The sequence below is a fragment of the Hermetia illucens genome, chromosome 1 (assembly GCF_905115235.1).
Source record: "Hermetia illucens chromosome 1, iHerIll2.2.curated.20191125, whole genome shotgun sequence".
Lineage (NCBI taxonomy): Eukaryota > Metazoa > Arthropoda > Insecta > Diptera > Stratiomyidae > Hermetia > Hermetia illucens.
In genome coordinates, this window is record NC_051849.1 from 151341416 (window position 1) to 151362019 (window position 20604).

A 20604-nucleotide genomic window follows, 5' to 3' on the forward strand; every position below is an offset into this window, starting at 1 on the left:
TATGTCGGGTGGTCAAAGGGTAGTATAGGTCCCGGGGCGAAACGTGGATTGGTACCCACGATGGAGCATAAAACCTGGGAAATGCCTGCTGAACCAACACCAACAGCTCTACTACCAAACCCTATCTCCACCTCCACGTGGTGACCGCTGGGAGCTCTTTCTTGACGAAAAGCTGCAGACGGAGAAGGATGAAGGCGAGTCTCCCGCGCCTAAAAACGGGACAAATTGTACCAACTGGTCCTCCAGGTTGGGGGTTGGGTAGGGCTGACAACCCTACACGGAAAACAACCGTTACGAAGCCACAACAGGAGCCTCGGATAGGACTGATATTAAAACGACGGACCCGGCAACGACAAAGGAACAACGATTTGCGCATTTTCTCATGGAACGTGCGCTCCCTGTACAGAGATGAAGCTGATAAGCAGCTAGCCGATACCCTGTCCCAATATAGGGCTGATGTAACAGCGTTGCAAGAGATGCGATGGACAGGGACCGGTTTCCTGGAGAAGAGCCACTACACCATATATTATAGCGGCCATCCAGTAAACCATGTGCTCGGAGTAGGTTTCTTAGTCAGCCAAAAAATGAAACCTGCTGTTATCGGCTTTGAAAGTACAAGCGAACGGCTATGCACTCTGCGCTTGCGAGGCAAGTTTAGAAATATAAGCCTCATAAACGTTCACGCCCCTACAGAGGAGACTGCAGAGTCGGAGAAGGATACCTTCTACGAGGCAGTAGAAAGAACCCTCGAAGCCTGTCCCAGATATGATATCAAAATCATACTTGGGGATTTTAACAGCCAAGTAGGGAAGGAGCCCGTATTCAGGCGATATGTTGGCTCCCATAGCTTACACGAAAAAACAAATGATAACGGACTGCGGACTATTCAATTAGCAGGGTCACACGAAATGGTTGTTGGAAGTACCTGGTTTGCGCGGAAAGCGGTCCACAAACATACGTGGGCCTCTCCAGACGGGACCACTTTCAACCAAATTGACCACGTGTTGATCGAACGCCGCCACCTCTCAGCCTTGATGAATGTCAGAACATATAGGGGGGCCAATATAGACTCGGATCACTATCTCGTTGGCATGGTGCTCCGAGCTCGAATAACAATACCACCTAGAATCCCCTCTGACAATCAGGTGAGAGTGAACACTGAAGCCATCCACAACACAACCCTCCGCGACACCTATAAGAGGGAAATGGATGCCGCAATAACCGCAGTCAATAGAGGACCTGGAGATGAAGCATCAACTAATGATCTTCACAACCACCTGAAGAACGTTATCATGGATACGGCCACAAATATACTAGGCCCCAGCCGCAAAAGGAGTCGGAACGGCTGGTTTGACGATGAATGTAAGCTAGCAACGGAACGGAAGAATGCCGCATACCGAGTAATGTTGCATTCTCAAAGAACGCGGGCACGCGCAGAGACTTATCACGAACTGCGTCGAGCGGAGAAGCGACTTCACAGACGGAAAAAGGAAGCCTGGGAGAACCAACAAGTCTGTGAACTAGAAAAGTACAGGGAGCAACCGCACCAGGCGCGGAAGTTTTACCAACAAGTCAGCAGGATGAAGCCTTATACACCTCGATGCTCATCCTGCCGAGACAAAGAGGGAAATCTGATTTCCGACAGAATGGGCATATTAGAGCGATGAGTTGAGTACTTTGATGAGCTACTGAACAATTAGAACATCGGCAAGTTGGAGGTCCCGCCAACTTAAGATGACGGACAAATCCTGCCACCACCAAGTATAGAAGAAATAGTCCATGCAATTCATCGGCTTAAACATCATAAGACGCCAGGATCCGATGGAATTACAGCCGAATTGGTTAAATATGGCCAGTTACACCAAGTGGTTCACCAACTTGTGCTCAAGGTATGGGACAGCGAATCAATGCCTGACGATTGGCAACGAGGCATTATCTGTCTCATACATAAAAAAGGAGATATCACACAGTGCAGCAATTATAGAGATATCACGTTGCTGAGTACCATCTATAAGATATTCTCCACTATCTTGCTAGGCCGGATAGCCCCATACGCCCAGAACATCATTGGCCCATACCAAAGAGGCTTCACTCCAGGCAAATCAGCAACAGATCAGATTTTCTCTCTGCGGCAGGCGATGGAAAAACTGTTGGAATATGGACAACAGTTGCACCATCTGTTCATCGACTTTAAAGCCGCCTATGATAGCATAGCCAGGGTAAAACTGTACACGGCCATGAGGGAATTCGGTATCCCGACGAAATTAATAAGACTGACTAGGCTGACCCTGACCAATGTGCGAGGCCAGATAAAAGCAGCAGGATCACTCTCAAGACCATTCGACATCAACAACGGTCTACGACAAGGGGATGCGCTATCATGCGTCCTCTTTAACCTGGCCCTCGAGAAGGTGATCCGTGATGCTGAGGTGAATGCAAGAGGTACGATCCTCTTCAAGTCCACCCAACTACTGGCCTATGCTGACGATATCGACATCATGGGAAGAACCACCCGAGACGTTCAAACTGCCTTCATCCAGATCGAGCAGGCGGCGCGAGATCTTGGGCTGCACATCAATGAAGGCAAGACAAAATACATGGTGGCAACGTCAGCACCGAAGACGAATCAACCAACAACATCAAACCGCACTGGTCAAACACAAACACGAACAAGAATAAGGATAGGGGAATACAACTTTGAGACCGTTGACAATTTCTCCTATCTAGGGTCGAAAATCACAACCGATAACAACTACGATGATGAAATCCGCGCACGGTTGTTGTCAGCCAACAGAGCCTACTTCAGCTTACAAAGACTGTTCTGCTCGAAACGTCTCACCATAGGGTCAAAGCTCTTACTGTACAAGACTATGATCTTGCCAGTCCTCATGTATTCCTCGGAAACTTGGGTTCTTAGCAAGAAAAATTGCGAACTCTTGGCCGCGTTCGAGAGAAGAATCCTCCGAAGAATTTTTGGCCCCCTACATGAGGATGGACGATTCCGTAGCCTACACAATGACGAAATCTATGAGCGATACCATGACCGTCCGGTTGTGGATAAAATCCGGCTCAATAGGTTACGGTGGGCGGGTCACTTAATCCGTATGGATGAGGATGATCCCACCCGGAAAGTCTATAAGGGCAATATCTATGGTAGGAAAAGAAGACGAGGCAGACCCTGCCTAAGATGGAGCGATGGCGTGGGCCAGGACGCCAGACAGCTTTTAGGGATATCGAATTGGTGGACCTCGGCGCAAAACCGGGATGTCTGGAGTTCCTTATTAAGGCAGGCCTAGACCGGATACCGGTTGTTGCGCCGTTGATGATGATGATGATGCTTTTATAAAAATGACTGTTTGAAAGCCCAAAACCGAAGATTTTTTTAGTGAAGAATGGAACTATTAACTTTGACTGCTCGTTATTTTCAGAAAAATGCATATTTTTAAAACCCTTGGATTAAACACTAGTTTTTACTGTTATTTAACTAAATTCATTGACATTTTTCAGATTATTCAGTCCACCACAATTTTAGTCACCCCAAAACAAGAAAATTAAAATCTATGTTCTGAAAATTCAATCTATGCACTTTCAGATGACATAATGATCGTTTAAGAAAGTTCCATAGTTTTCCGAAAAAATAAATTGTGACCTCTTTTTCCCACTGGAAGTGGGGTTAACCCCTTAAGAGCATAATGAAGGGAGAGGATTCAGTCAGCGAAGGTAGAAAATCTAACCTACGCTTATAACTACAAAAAGAAAAGATACTAAGCTTTGGGATCGTGGAGTGAAAATAAAGTGCGAAACCATGCTGTAAGCAATGTCAGCAAAGGCGGAACAGCCCATCAAATCAGTACAAAGTTTAAGGAGAGTACATGACATATCTTTAAGAAGTTCTAGATAGTTTTAGTTAAGGATAATTAAAAGAGTGGAAGTGGGTAGAATAGTCTACGCGCTAAAGTTCTTCTCAAAGTAGAGGGATCAGATAACTTTGTTTTGAACTTTTCGAGTAGGAAACAATCAGTTATGGAAAAAGTATGTGGGAGATAATTTGAAAGGGTTGATAAGGTTTAGTGCCTACTCATAAATAGAGCATCAAGGAAGTAAAGTGCCTAAGTTCGATTGGAAGGGCGCACAGTCTATTGGAGAAGCTACAGAAAAAATAGCATAAAGTTATTGGCGCAAAACAAGAAACTGGTAGTGAGGAAGAGGAAAGTTGTAGAAGAATGAATCCTTGTGGTACACCAGAAGAACTGGAAAGGGAATGAAATATACAGCTTTCGAAACTAAGACCGAAGGCACAGTTTGAAAGGTAAGAGACAAGGAGGAATATTAAGGGGGGCTAGTATCGCGTGCTTATTGCAATCAAAGGTTACGGAATTTCTGCTGGTAACATACCTATTTGCAATTAGGAAATTAATTGGAGGGTTGGTGAAGTCTACGAAGTTTGCGAGTGTAAATCGACGTTTCCCAAAGCCATGTTGTAATTTAGACACTGTGTTGTAATGCCACCGAATATCTTATAACCTTAAATTATCCTCAACTCCCTTTCCCTACTATTTTCATGGTTAACCTTCATCTTATCTGAGTTAATTTCTAGACAGCTGTGTAACCTTCTTTATTTCTTTTTAGTTTAATGCACCAGCTATCTATTTTTCCCCTCGCGCTGTAGCAAATAGGTAATTGGATCTTCCTCTTCTGCATATTATTCCTGTCCAAATAAATAAATGAGTAGAAAAAAAGGGATCCTTCCAACGACGGACAGTACTGGAATAGTCATAAAATGAGAGACTTAAATAATGATGCTGTTGCTGATGGCGACAACCAGCTCAGTACCGTTCACTTGGTGTCATCCGCATAACCAGCTGCAATGCTGTGCGATTCTCTTCTCTGGCATAACCTTGTATGAAAATTGTATCGATATATGGGATAGGTCTGTTTTGGGAATGATTATAAGATGACCGTTGTAGGTCAGTCGATCATAATAAGGTGGCGGAGGCTGCAACAGCTCTGTTGTTAGTTGTGCCGTGCAGTATATTCGGTCATTTCAGCGAGGAGGAAGAGTAACACAGACCAGGAAGCGGGTGGGCTTTCAAAAAAGCCTTAAGTTGAAGAACGCCATGGGAAACCGGGCCCATGTAGTATCGATGCAGTAAAGGGACAAACTTAAAATTGTCACCTACGAATAAAACCTAGATTATTCTTCCCCTCGTTATATTTCTAAGAAAACATTCGAAATTAATACAGAAAATATTAATGGAAGTGAACATACTTAAGAATTTTTGGCTAACTTTGAGACTTTGAGACTGTTGATAAATTCTCCAATCTAGGATCAAAAATCATAACCGATAGCAGCTACGGCGATGAAATTCGCGCGTGGTTGTTGCTGGCCAGAATACGTGGCAGGTTCTACTTCAGGTGGCATGATGGGATATCGAAGTGACGGACCTCGGCGCAAAAGAGCCTAGACCGGATACTGGCTGTTGCGCCGTTGATGATGATGATCATGACCACACGATTTTTCTAAATTCAGTAAAACAATGTGGAGAACGTGGTGGGTGCAGCATGTATTTGAACGATGATATAAACGCATTTGTCCAGAATTTGCTACTGTGAGGCACCCACATCTTTACTGCGTTTTGATTAACCTATTGGGAGCTGCTGATTCCCAGAAGAATGGGTAACTAATTCAAGATCATCCGAAATGAGACCCTTTTTTCTGTAATAAATCCTCATGATGCGTTCTCAGAACATGAAAATCAATCTGCCTGTCCCCTAACTATTTTATTCAAGTTAATCTTATTTATTCAAAAGCCAAGACTTGAGTCCTTTCTGCTAATTCAGATAATCGAGATGAAAAACAAATGGTTGAATTGACTATTATCCTAAAGTCTGACCTTCGTTGCCCGAGATGATTTATTACATTTGTAAGAACAGTTCGACACTTGTCATCATTACCGTAAAACAAACATTCAGTTCTACAGAAATGTCTGAGCAAATGCGACTGAAGAATGTGAAGTAATCCTTTTAAATTATTCCATCACGAACACCGTTCAATTTTGAAGAGTCGACATTCTTGCTATATTGATGTCTACGCTTTTCTATGACAGCACAAATATGTAAGACTTGACTAAGAAATTAATCCAGCTATGCACAGCTCTGAAATAGAGGCAATATGATCTACTGGAAGCATACCACTATGCCAGAGGTATGACACCGCAACCCGAGCCCTCCAAAGGCTAATGTGTAACCTACCAAGTGGATTTTCCTCGTGTTATTTTTTCCATACAAATTGTAAATTTCATTTAATACTAATCTTCACTTTTTGCCAACTTGGCACATACATATGTCGTTGAGTGCCTAATGAAGATATGCACGTGTATTAAGTTTTGTATACATATCTCGGATATAATGTCCAGCAATAATCTAATTAAAAGCAAATGACCGAATGCTGATTAAAGTCAAACGATGTAACCGTACTGTAATACAAGACAACTAACCTCCGTGCATATCGGATGCATTGAAATATGTAATGGCGGAGTATGTTCGATATATTTTCATTGAAAACATACAAATATCTATTTTATAATGAAGAATACATTTATAGGGAAAAATGAGTTGGTCGTTCTGCTTTTCTGGCTCGTTGTATGTGGTATTTTCAGATACTTACGGACTTTATTCATTTCATTCAATTTTAATTTCGATCATTGTATTCCTTTGCAATGTGAAAACTTTTTGAATCCGTAAAAGTGCATGCGTTTGTTTTATAATCAAATTGGAAAAGGGAAGGAAAGCATAATAGATTTTATATCAAAGGAAACTACTAGAAGTCTATCAATTGGGTGTTGTTTGATATTTATATCGGAATAAAAATCGAAAATTGCATGTGACGTTTCTGTTTCAGCTAATTCAATAACACTAGCATTAGTAGTACTTCTTGTTCTGCAGCGAATTGCCTAGAATACCCATTAACTTGAAAAAAATGCATGTCAAAGAACAGTGACCATATATGTTGAGTGTTGTGATGAGTACGAAATGGGATTTTCATAATTTCTCTTAAATAAACTTAATCACAGAACTATAAAGCCGTTGTTGATAATGCAGAATTGGCAATTTTAATCAAAATCCTGTTCGCCTGGAACTTGGTCTGCCCATTCCATATTATAATGTAAAGACGTCTTTTAAAAGAATTATTTAGTTTTGAAGATAATCAAGGATTGATACCAGAGTACGTCGCATTTGTTTTTTGAATAGATACATCCATGCTAAACTCTCATGAGAGAAATGCAGGTGTATTCTATGCGGAGCTTTCTTTCTTCTTTCATTATATCACTATGTGAATGAGTATCTGAGTCAAATTAGGGTAATAATCTCGGGCTAACGCAATGCTGACCACATTACCACGTACAGTGTACTGTAGTGTACCATTATGGTCTTGAATGAAGTTCTCTAACACACTTCAAGGCCTTGATCCAACTCGCCTCGTGGTTTTTCGGATTGTGGTAGAGCAATTGAACCCAATGCACAAGATCCTCTGGTACTAGGTGTTGTCATAGAGCATGCCAGATGAGTTCGTGTGGCACACGGATTCCATTCCGTTAAAATCTGCGCGCAATATTCTCGCCATCTATTCGTCGCGGCGCTTCGTTTGGTAAGTAAAGTACTACTTTTGGCATTAACGCAACAGAAGTGTCGATTTCTTGTGTGAGTTCGTGTCGGCTTTTGACAAGTCGATACAGATCTTTCTCGCCCAGTTTTTATATAAAACTTGGAATTTACAGCTCGGGTAACAGCGATCGCTTTCTTTGTTTCCTTTTTTGGCATTCTTATAAATTTACCAATTGATCAGCGACTTATGGTTGAGAAAGTTGTGGTAGAGGCATTTCATATCACGGACCTTTATTTGAATATCGCTATTCCAAAATCAAGTATCTCGGTTAATGAACAACTTACCTGGCTTAATGACCCCGAGGGTTGGATAGACCGTTGATTTGGTTCCACCATTCTTCCAAATTCATAACGGTTGGTAATTGCGCAGGTGCGATCACTTCTTCTTTCTTCTCACGAAATAGGCACTGTATACTTATACAGCGATACAGGGCGTTCCCCACTCTATTTTATCCGTGGCTTGATTTACAAAATTACAGAAGGGGTATCACTTCACTGATTTAAAATGTGATTGTTTTGCACTGAACCTTGAGCACATTGCGTGATGTAGTTCATGAAATTTTCTCTGCTCTCATTTGCAAAAATCGAAATATCTCTTCGATTATGACAGTTTATTGGAACCATATTGGGTTATCGACTATCGCAGCCAATTGAAATGACAGATCTATCATGAAAATTTTCTTGATATATAACAAGTTCAATTTTTGATATACTTTTTCTATCATGCGCACATAATTCTGAAGTCTAATTGTTGACTTGATTCTTTAAACGAGCCAATGTTCGAGGATTGACTTCGTCTTTGTAACTACTTCTTGCACATTTTTAAGGTTTTGTGTAAACATAAAACCTTATTAAAATCGTGTAAACACAAAACCTTATTAAAATCGGTTTACTGTCTGTCTGTCTGTCTGTCCGTCACACGCATTTTTCTCGGAGACGGTTATAGCGATTCACACCAAATTTGGTAAAAAGGTGGGAACTGTGAACGCTCACGCATATGGTGAGTTACATCCTTTTACGTCCAATTTAAGGGGGGAGTCCCCATACATGCAAAAGAGGGGTGTAAATTTTTTTTATTTAAATATAGCCATGTGGGGTATCAAATTAAAGGTCTCAGTTAGTACTTTTCGAAACCGGTCTTAGTTTTGACTTTTGTTGAAAAGGTGGGGAGTGCGGGGGTTGAAAGTGGTCATTTTTTTAACGAACCCATTCTCAGAAACTACCCAAGCGAAAAATCTGAAAAAAATCAGGGAGCTGCCACTGTATGGTGCCTAGGCTCCGAAATACCCTCCATACCGATGCCTATTCAAACAGAGTCAATAATAGTACATTACTATAAATGTTAGTAATTGACAGGAAAACCCCCCTTAAATTCATCCTAGAATCACAAAATTTTGGAACAGGCTAGGCTACAGTATAGAGCATGATTCTGCCAAATTTAGTGAAAATCGTACTATTATTAACAAAGTTATACTAGGTCAAAACTGTCGCTCCTCTGCAAATTCAAGACTATGAATGTCAATATCACTTGAAAGTGGCTATTTTCACATAGTACAGGGTGCGGGACCATAACTTCCTTTTTTCAAAACTCAATAAAAACTATTGTATGCATCGGAAAATATTTATTTATTTTTTATAATGTGGGTACATGTCTAAAGTTTTTATTTACATTATTTTGAAGATCAAATCTGTTAGGTGACGTCCCCCATTCTCCATACATTGCGTAAACCGATTTCTGACGTTTGTCATGACTCTTGTTAGCATAGCAGGTGTTATGTTGGCAATTTCTTCTTGGATGTTGGTCTTCAAATCTTGTAGGGTTCTTGGACGGTTCACATAAACACGGGATTTCAAAAAACCCCATAGAAAAAAATTACAAGAGGTCAGATCGGGAGAGCGTGCCGGCCATTCCAAATCGCCTCTAATTGAGATAAGGCGCTCTGGAAAGTGTTCCCTCAAAACAGCCATCGATGCTCTTGAAGTGTGTGCTGTTGCACCGTCTTGTTGGAACCAAGTGTCCCCCAAATCCAAATTTTCTAGCCGTGGAAAAAAAAATTCTGTAGCATGTTTACATACCGGTCCGAATTCACTGTCACTGTAACCTCATTTGCCTCAAAAAACCAGGGACCAATAATTCCAGCTGAGGAAATTGCACACCACACTGTGACTTTGGGTGAATGCAGAAGCTTTTGATGCAATTCTCGAAGGTTGGTGTTAGCCCAGTAGCGCATGTTTTGTTTGTTAACCGACCCACACAAATGAAAATGGGCTTCATCGCTAAAAAAAACAATAACACCCTCGGAAACGACATCAAGAAGAAGCTCACACGCGTTCACCAGAGAATTGAAGTCACGTTCTGAAAGTTCCTGCACTATCGCCATCTTATAGGGATGAAAATGAAGATCATCACGAAGAATTCTTCTCACAGAACGATCGGATAGTCCAAGGGCAGATGCGTGTTTGCGCGCAGAACGCCGTGACGATCGCAACATTGACGCTCTCACTGCTTCAATGTTCTCAGGTGATCTAACGGGCCGAGGGGCTCGAGTTCTTCCTTTTGCCGCACTTGCAGTTTGTCTGAATATAGTGACCCATGTAACAATTGATTTGCGCTGTGGGACGGGAGCCAATAACCGAACATCCGCTTGAAAAGTAAACCTCAACGGCAAAGGCACGCTCCTCACTATTCCAACGCATGATGGCGACTAAACCGTGTCGGGACAAAACTTTACAGTATCCCCTCTTGAACGAGACCACTAGTGCTCCACTATGACATCAACTAACTGAGTGGCGCGCATTTTAAAAAAGGAATTTATGCTGCCGCACCCTGTATATGCATATTTTACGTACTACATGCTAACGGGACAAATGCACACTCAAATCTCTTTATAAAAGAAATACACAAAACCTTTCATACTTGAAGCGTCTAGCTTCCGGTTTCCTGACTTGTTTTTTGGCAATATTACAAAACGTAAAAAAACATCGGCAGAATCGTCCTTTTTCTAAAGAAGAATTGGACTGTAAGTAACATAGTTTCACTTCTCTTGCGTTTTTGACCAAACTGTTAAGTATATTATTGCCCGAATTAAAGCTAACGGGATTGAAAAAATTGTATTTCGGTAGCTTTTCAAAAATTTTAATAAAGTTCAAAATTACCCTTATTTTTTACCGAAAACATCGAAGAAAAGTACTTAATAGAAACGGATCTCGGAAATCTTAGTTTGGAACCCTACCGCCTAGTGTTAACACTATTCTGGTAAACAAAAATATTAAAATCTATCCATCAGTTCCTGAGATGAGGAATTTTTCAAAAAAAGCGTGGTTTCGAGTTAAACGCGTTGAAGTTTTCAGAAGATGTTTGCGACCATTCGAAATTTAACCACTTCATCATCATCAACGGCGCAAAAACCGGTATCCGGGCTAGGCTTGCCTGAACAAAGAACGCAGACACCTCAGATTTGCGCCGAGGTTCACTAATTCGATATCCCTAAAAGCTGTCTGGCGTTCTGACCTATGCCATCGTATTCGCAACAAAATCTAACATTACTTCACGAAAAAAAGTAAACGTGCATTTTCTTACCAAGCACCGCCGAAACGTTTGATTCTCACATCTTTCTTGAGCAGCCTTAACACAGTGCAGTTAAAGTTTCATCGACCAACGCTGTTTAAGCTGTGACAGTACAACGCCTAATCCCAAACGTCACGATGTGCACGGGAAGATGTGACCACGGATTCTAAAGCCGATGCTGGAATCCACTTTCACCCTGCAGGAGAGCCGTAAGGTAAGAAGTCTTTATACCATTCCATGAGACTTGAAATCGACCATCCAATAACGTGCTTAGTTTTTTTCGACAATTTTGGATCATGTGAACTCGAGGGATTCCTAAGTCCGCCATCCACTTAATGGTGGAGTTGGAAAGCAACATACTTCCTCGATTGTGGTCCACGGAAACCTCATCCTTGGGCAAGCACCCAAGCTGTAAAAAATCTGACTTCCGGTTTCGTCCAGGGGTTACTCATCTGATACTGCCTCACCTCTGCTGTAAGTGCAGTGTCACCGAAGTAGTTACAAGTTGGTATTTACTCCTTTATATTAGTTCTCTTTATGGCAACTTTATATTAATTCTCCTTATGACTTGCTTTATGGCAACGGAGATGGGGGTTATTTGTGGAATTCGCAAGCAACGCATGGTAAGCATGTAGAGTTTTTCTGACGACCATACCTTCAAATAAAATGCATTTTTTCTTATTTACAACTTCCCTGCTCAACTGTTTTCAACACAAACTTTCGACGACTTCATTCCATTTTTCACTGCGCCGCTGCGTCTGTGGTACACTCTGCCAGTGCCGTACCTGGTCGATGTATATTCTATGGCAAGCAGATTTAAAATTCTGCTCCTTATTCATCATCTGTTCGAAGATAAAAACCTCAATTTTGTCTGCTCTTTACGAGCGCATATTAGCTGCCCATATGGTTTGAATGGCCAACAATGAATTTCCTGGGACATGCCTTCGTATTTGACCTACCCATGGCTTATTCCCCCTTGAATTGGGGCCTGGATTTCTGAAGAGCTTTCAAATCTTGTAAGATAATCTATACTGCTCCCTCTTCCTAGGCTCTGTTCATTAACGGCCCAACAACCGGTATCCGGTCTAGACCAAGCCTAGAGCTTGCCTTACTAAGAGACTCCAGATATTTCGGTTTTGTGTCGATGTCCATCAATTTGATATACCTAAAAATTGTCAGGTATTCTGGCATTCGTCATCGCTCTATCTAAAGGCAGTGCCAGCCACTTTATATATATATATATATACATATACATATATATACTTCTCTTTCTACTGTAGATAGAGAGAGCCCTTATTGACTTTTCGGGCTGGATCATTCTCACCCGTTCGGATTAAGTGACCCGCCCACCGCTACTTATTGAACCGAATTTTATTCACAACCAGACGGCCATGGTATCGCTCGCTTTCATAATTATATAGGTTACGAAATCGTCTATTCTCACATAGGGGGCCACAAATCCTACAAAGGATTCTTCTCTCGAACGTGGCTGAGAGTTCGCAATTTTTCTTGGTCTCCGAGAATTACATGAGGTTTGGCAGCATCATTGTTTTGTACAGTAAGAATTTGACCCTATGGTGAAACGTTCGATCCGAACAGTAATTGCTAACTGAAATAGGCTTCGTCGGCAACCAAGAACCGTGCACCGATTTCATTGTCGTAGCTTTTATCGGTTTTTATTTGCGACCCTAGATAGGACAATTTAGTCTCAAAATTTCAGTCACCTATCTTTATTGTTCTCACTTGACCAGTGCCATTTGATGTTGTTGGTTCATTCGTTTTTGGCACTGACGCTGCACAAATGTATTGTAGGCGTACGGGGCTATCCGACTTAGCAAGATAGCGGAGAATATCTTATATATGAGCGATACCATGACCGTCTGGTTGTGAGTAAAATACGGCTCAATTGGTTGCGGTGGGCGAGTCACTTAATCCGCACGGATGGGGATGATCCAGCCCGAAAAATATATAAAGATAATAAAGAAGAGGACGGACACCCTGCTTGAGATGGAGCAATGACATAGGCCGTAGCGCCAGACAGTTTTTAGGCATATCGAATTGGTGGACCTCGACGCAAAACCGGAATTTCTAGCGTTCCTTATTAAGCCAGGTCTAGGCCGTTGATGATGATGATAATATACATATGTTCTGAGGGCTGGAGGTGGCGGCATTCAATCAACACGTGGTCAATTTGGTTGAAGTAGTGCCGTCTGGAGAGGCCCGTTTATGTTTGTGGATCGCTTCCTGCGCAAACCGGGAACTTTAAACAACGATTTCATGTGATACATCTAACTGAATAATCCGCAATCCGTTGTCATTGACGCATTTGTATAAGCTCATCATCGACGAGGCAACAACCGGCATCCAGCCTAGGTACGCCTAAGTAAGGAACTACTGACATCCCTGCTTTGCGCCGAGGTCCTCCATCTTAAATGTTTTCATCTGTTTATAAGTATTGCAGAAATTTATTATCATCTGATGCACCAGGTGCATCTTGAATAAATTTCCGCTTATTGATTGTTTCCGAGTTGTCACAATCTCGGCAGATGTCGGATTTTACTTAATACTAAGTGCCAAGCATTTAGGCTTCGACAGTCTTACTTACTTAAAAACTAAAGGGGCGCAGATGGTAGTGCCCGGTGATAGGTCAATGGGAGAATCCATCGAGAACTCCCCGCAACATCGAGCACGTTTGTAGATTGTTATATTTCTACATGGTTTGAACCAGACTGTGTTAGAGTCCCAGGACATCAAGGGAAACCGTAAGGAATTTGAGTGCAATACCTGCAGCTGACAATATTATGGAAACTACAACCACCCGCTCGAGACGACAAACTTCTTTGATTTACCGAGCCAATGGCTCATGGTTCACCTTCTTCTCCACGTATTTCCGTGCTGTTATGGAGATTAGCAACATCAATAATACACGCGGAGCGACCCATTTTGTCATCAAACAGTACATCAGGCTTGTTATGTGGAATACGGCGATCAGTTAGAACTTGCCGGTTCCAATATATGCTGTAAGCAGGACTATCAAGTATTGCGCGCGGCTCATATCGGCAAACCGGACATGTTCCCGTGATCAGCCCAAGCTTGTATGCAAGGTTTTCATGGAAGCCTTACATACAGCATTATGCCTGGTGATGTATTGCACCGGTGTCATAACAGTGCAATCAGAAATAGGATGGTCCAACGTGTCCAACGCGATACACACATTTTGCACTGGTCGTTCTCCACCCGTTCTTTCACGATAAGCTTTTTCTAAACTCTGGCGGCGACCACGCCGCTCTCAGATGCACGCACTGATAAGATGGTATACCACCCTTCCATGACTGTCGCCAAAAACTTTATTAGCTTCGGATCAATGCGATACAGATGGAGGACATCGATTAGCCAGGTATGCGGGACGCTATCGAAAACCTTGGCTTAATGGATATAGCAACTAAAGAGGTTTCTTGGCCTCTAGTTGCTTGTCCTACAACTGCCGAGTCGATAATGAGTTGCTCTTTGCAACCCCGTGACCCAACTCGGCAGCCCGTCTGCTCCTGGGACAGAATGTTGTTGGCCTCGAAGTGCGCATTGACCCTTGCACTAATAATGGACTTTATGAATTTGTTAAGGATTGGCAGGTAAGTAATCGGTCTTGCCTATGAGGAGTTCTGCACCGGGTCCTTCTAAGTGATAAAGTAGGTAATTCCCGCAGTGAGGAAGGGTGGAAATTAGTCCGGCGGACTCATTTATGCTGTGTGTCAACCGACTGTGTGCGCTGGTAAATTTCTTATATCAGAAATTCTGCACCCGATCCAGACCTGGGCCCCTTCAGTTCTTTGAGCTGTTTATGGCTCGTCGAACATCCCCTCGGGTAACATCCGCAAAATTCATGCCAAGCGTATTGGCATGGCGGGTGCCTTCGGCGGTGATCCACTCAGCATTCTGGGCGGGTAACCCCCAAAGTCCACCCCAGTATTCGTTCGCTTCCGTTACCGAAAACTGTACTGTCTGGGCGCTCTGTTGGGATTCGTTGAGAGATCTGAAAAAGCTCCGCTGGTTCCTCGCGTATGTTGCATTCAGGATAGGTCTGGAGTGGCTCGCCATACCGTCATAACCGACTGCATATGACAGAAAGTTTCTGTTTTAGTGTGTCCAGAATTTCAACTACGGGTGTCTCACTGGAGATAGCATAGTTCCTGCAAATCCTCTGCACTTTATTTCTCACCCGTCTGCTGGCATTGCAAATGCTGATCAGAATCAGTCTAGCAATGGCCTACCTTAGTGAGTCCCGCCGACGTTCCAAACAAATTTTCCATGGCGGATCTCTACGATCACTCAAACTAATAACACGAAAGCGAATCTTCTGACCGTGCAATCTGACAGCCGCAACTGCACCATAATACACAAGTGACTGTAGTTACAGCAGCGACATATCAGCACAGAGTCAAGATGCAGTCTCATCATTGATTTGATATAGAATTTTAATTTGTAGTAACCAATTGATTACCAGAAATATTAGGATCCGGACATCCAGCAATCCATAGCAACTACAAAGTAATATGACGCTTGCTTACTGTGGCGGCGAGGTATCACGCAGTAACGGCTCTGGTATAAGATTGGCTTTGGCAACCGGAGGGCTATATTTCGCATCGCAGTTCAAATGTCACTGAAGGGATTTGTAGTAAGACTCAATGTAGCATATGAATTGGTTCAGTTGTGAATGAGTGCATGAGCTGTAAAAGGGTTATTACTCCAGGCGAGAGCAATGCTGGCGTACCCTTACGATCTCGAAATTAAGTTCCGCCACCGCATATACGAAAATATGCCTCTCAATAGGCAGCAGATTTTATTTGGTGTTTTCTTCACTAAATCAGTAAATGGAAAACTACTGCTGTTCATTATTTGTGAAATTCAGGTTAGCAGAGACGGAAGCTATTCTATTATTCCTTTGCACAAAGATGGATCCATAGTTTCTTTCGCAATAAGCGAGGTCATCTTGAAAATTTTTCTTTTCCTCCGTTTCAAATATATGGTTCCCCATTTCCAATGTTCGATCCAATCTATAACCCTAAATCCATTTCATAAAATCGAAACTGGCTATCAATTTTCACTCAATAAAATAGGAATTTCTAAAGGAAATTTCATAAATTTCCAAAAGCTAACGTCCAACTTCTTTCTGTATTTCGTACAAGAGGACACACATATATTTTAACCCTTATCTCGCCAAGTTCATTTCATTCAAGTGCAAATATTTGTCCGGCACACGATAAATTTGTTATTTTTCATTATGTTTAACATAAACTGGAATATGGAATCGTGTTGCCTAACACTTCTGAATAACCGCCAGGTCTTCATATCTTGGACTTCAAGTCATTCTGCAGGTGGAATATGGGGAAAATTGGCTCTATACAATCCTTTATTGGAAAAGCGATATAATTTTAGAAGAAACTTTGAAGCCCGCTTTGTTTCTGTATATTCCCATCAACCGTAATCAACTATGAAGTTTATTTAAATTATCGAAGAGAGTGGTTCGATTAAGTTAATAAATTTATCAGATATTTTACTTTATAACAAAATCTTTCCTCCTAAGACCCACACAACACGTATTTCCATGCAGCATTGCTCCCCTACTTCATACAACTTCCTTACCTAGCAAAAGTTGTAACGGTGTCTGAGGAAATATCAGAAATTTTCCTACTTAAGATTTGACAACTTTATTAACTTTGATATTGCACGCGATTTGCTATCACCCCAAGTGTAATAGAAAGACCCGAACCTCGAAAGGGTAACCGGAAAATCATACAAGCCACAGACGACAAACTCATTCAACCCTTGCAAGACTTCCGATGCGAACCGTTGAAAACCATATTGGGATTGTGGCTCTCCACCGCAAATATACACATTCGTACACTTGCCGTGCTTGGATATTGTTACTTGAACGCCTCAAGGGCTGCTTTCTATGGATAATATTTGGAGGTGGTTTAGATTTATGAAGTAGCTTACTGAAGTGTACCGACATTGTTTTCGACTTCTGCATGACACATTTTCCCGGAAAGCCGTTGAGATAAGTGTCATCTCATAAGTCAAAGCAGATTTTCAAGTTATGTCTCCATATATTTAGGTTATATCCTTTTGGAATATTCGTCATAAGAACATAGGTGAATCTAGCTGCATACAACATATTCGCTCAATATCCTATTATGGATTTTTATTCCAATATTTGATTGAAAAAGCAGCGGAAAGGGTTATAAATATTCTGGGTAATATTTGTATATTTCCATCGACCCTTCGCTAAGTTTAACAGTACATCCTAAAAGAAAACGCATTCAAAATGTAACCAATAGAAATCGTATTAGAATCTTCTAAATATTAAGTGAAGATGACGATTTCCCCTTCTCATTCCAACGTGCATACTCCCGAAATCTGATGCTATGAAAAGGTAACATTAAACTTGAATTTACCTTATAAGTGCCATCCTCTTCTACCCCAATTATAAAAGGAGGGAATGTTCTATTATCAGATAATCAACATAATTGCGTAGTAAATTCCATATACAATGTCAATACAAAACAAGCGTATAATCATTTGTTACAAATTCTTTCTAGAGCATCAGTAGTTTTCGAAGGAACCGATCTTGCCTTTTGAAAAGTATCGTCATCTCTCGAGTGGTCTCAACGAAAATCAAGAACATGTAATTTCTTTATTAAGATTCGAACCAAATACATTTGGGTTTCAGCGCAGGGATCTTACACGCTCATAAGCCAAACTTCCTTTCTTTAACATCATCATCTTAAGACATGTCAAATAGGCCATTGTGCGGATGGTTGACAATTTTTCCATCTCTATGAAGTCCCCGTGTGTCATAGTTGTCCTTTGAGCCGGATAATAATGTTCATATGGGAATGAAGGCCATTGTGCGGAGTTATTCATGCGGTGACATCTTTCAAAGATATAAATTTCTATATGGTCTTAAAAATTCAATTCGTGACGATTATGAGCCCTACAACATCGACGATCACAAAGGGTCTTTTGACAAATATTAGTTTTCAATTTTGTCATCCTTTATGGGATGTTTTATGCCCTACTTGCGTTTACTTCTTTTCTTTACCTTTCCTTCCATCGATTCGTCCTAAGCGAATTTTAATATGACGCACTGAAATATCTGAAATATGATACCTTATGCTGTAGAGTTCTTACGTTTCCGGTTTTCACGAATCATTTTCGACCATTCAGATAATTTCACTGTGGTAGTTTGTTTTAATTTATTACCGAAATGAGAGAAAAACTTATTGTTCGTTTTTTTCCTGTATGGATTCCATTGCGTCAAGTCATGTGTGGGCTAATTTTCTGTCCAAATAAGCGACGAATTAAACAGGCGCCGTTGGCAACGAGGGAATTGTAACAACTTCAATACGAAAGTGACTGCCTGAGGGCTTACCATCGAAATGTTTCGTAACTTTTCAAATTGAAGGGCCCTTCATATCAACACATGTCATCATGAAGGCATATCGTCGGTAATATTTTTTAATAAAAAGAATGAATGGTGATTGAAATTTCAGTGTAGGGTGGACAAATTTAGAGAACATGTTAACAAGCATTTTTTTTGTGAAATTTCTGACCCAGATGATAGGAATAAAATATAATAGATGCATAATATGGAAATTATCGTATATTTTCAATGCCATTTGGGATCAATCAACAATTCTTGTTGTAATTTAAAAGTGATTTATGGAACCCATAGAGTGGGGAGAAGAGCAATTCTTTTTGAATATATCCATGTATTATATATAACCCTCGAAGATTGTTATTCAAAGAGATTTGTTTCTTTGGCTCCACATACATATACATACATTATTATTATTCTGGTCGTCATTAAAGAAATATTGTCCCGCTTTTGCTGATTATAAGGTACCTATTAATCACAGTATCTCAAGCAGGCCTACAACCCTTAGGAACTTTAATATATTCCCTACTTCCAGACCTTTTAACTTTGCATCTGGTATTAAGTGTTCTCCCAGATGCCTCGACCCAATTTACACAAGTACCGATTTTATCGCACTCTGCACAGAACCTGCAGGCAGTGTCCGTAGATATCCCTAGCTTCCATAGGTGATAGTTTAGCCGACAGTGAACATTGAGAATTCTCACTATTATTGGGGGTTATTTCTAGTGAGGTTTAAGCAATCCTTTGTGCGCAATGGGTTCGTATCCCCAATAAGCACCCTGGACTGCTCCATTCCTGATAGGCCCGCTCAGTATGATTCCCTCAACCGTTCCTCTTCATTTTTAATGTCATAGCCATCAAATAGTTCCGATTCCACAGAAGGGTTCAGGCCCATGTAAAAGCGTCCCTGCTGCTAATCAGTGTTCCAAGTAGTCAGTTGCTGGTTTAAGCCGTATGTCGCAGCCACGCTCCCCCAGTTTGCCTTGTTACTCCAACGTGTTTCAAACTTCTTATCAAAGTGAAACCTGGTTGTCATGTTATCACTTGGTATCAGCAATTCGCAATACCGCCTAGAAAGAATATCAATCTTCCTTCGGTTTAGGCAGCTCCCCGCCTCACTGATACTCCTGGTCATTCTTAATACTGCCCTCCTTGCCTGCATCATATGTGTTAATGGAGAGGAGTTAATCCCAGAAGGACCTCCAGAGATGTCGTCGAGCGTGTCCTCATTGCCTCACTGATACACACGCAAGTGAGTCTTTGGAACTTGTGTAACTCGCTGGCTTGTGTGCTGAGTTCGCTTCTTTCTGGCCAGATTACCGCCCCATAGGTAATCATTGATCTTACTATTGCAGTATATATCCAAAGTAGTATCTTCGGGCTGCAACCCCATTTTTTTCCTACTATGGACCTACAAGTCATCAGAGCCCTCGTGGCTTTCCGACAAGTGTTTCCGACATGTGTCTTCCAGAGTAATTTTTGGTGTAGCGTAATTCCCAAATATTTAACCTCTGTTTCTCGTTTCACCTACATGTTATGTAACCTTATGACTCTCTGGTGATCAAGCTTACGTCTCCTAGTGAATGGTAATATGGTGGTTTTGGCTGGATTGATCCGCAGTCCCATCTTCCTGCACCAAGCACTAGTACCCTTAGTCTAGTTTGGATTCTATCACATAGGATATCCTCATATTTCCCCCACCAGAATAAAACAATGTGGTCCACATAACCTTGGACCTGCATTTCAATATTTGTTAGCACGTCCAAGAGTTCATCCACTACCATACTCCATATAAGCGGCGATAGTACCGCGCCCTATGAACAACCTTGAATAGTATTCATGACAATGGAATTTGTACCTGTCGATTCTTCTATTTGCCTACTCTTTGGCATTTTGTCTATTCTGAAAGCCAGGGTATTGCCCACTCCCTTGTGGA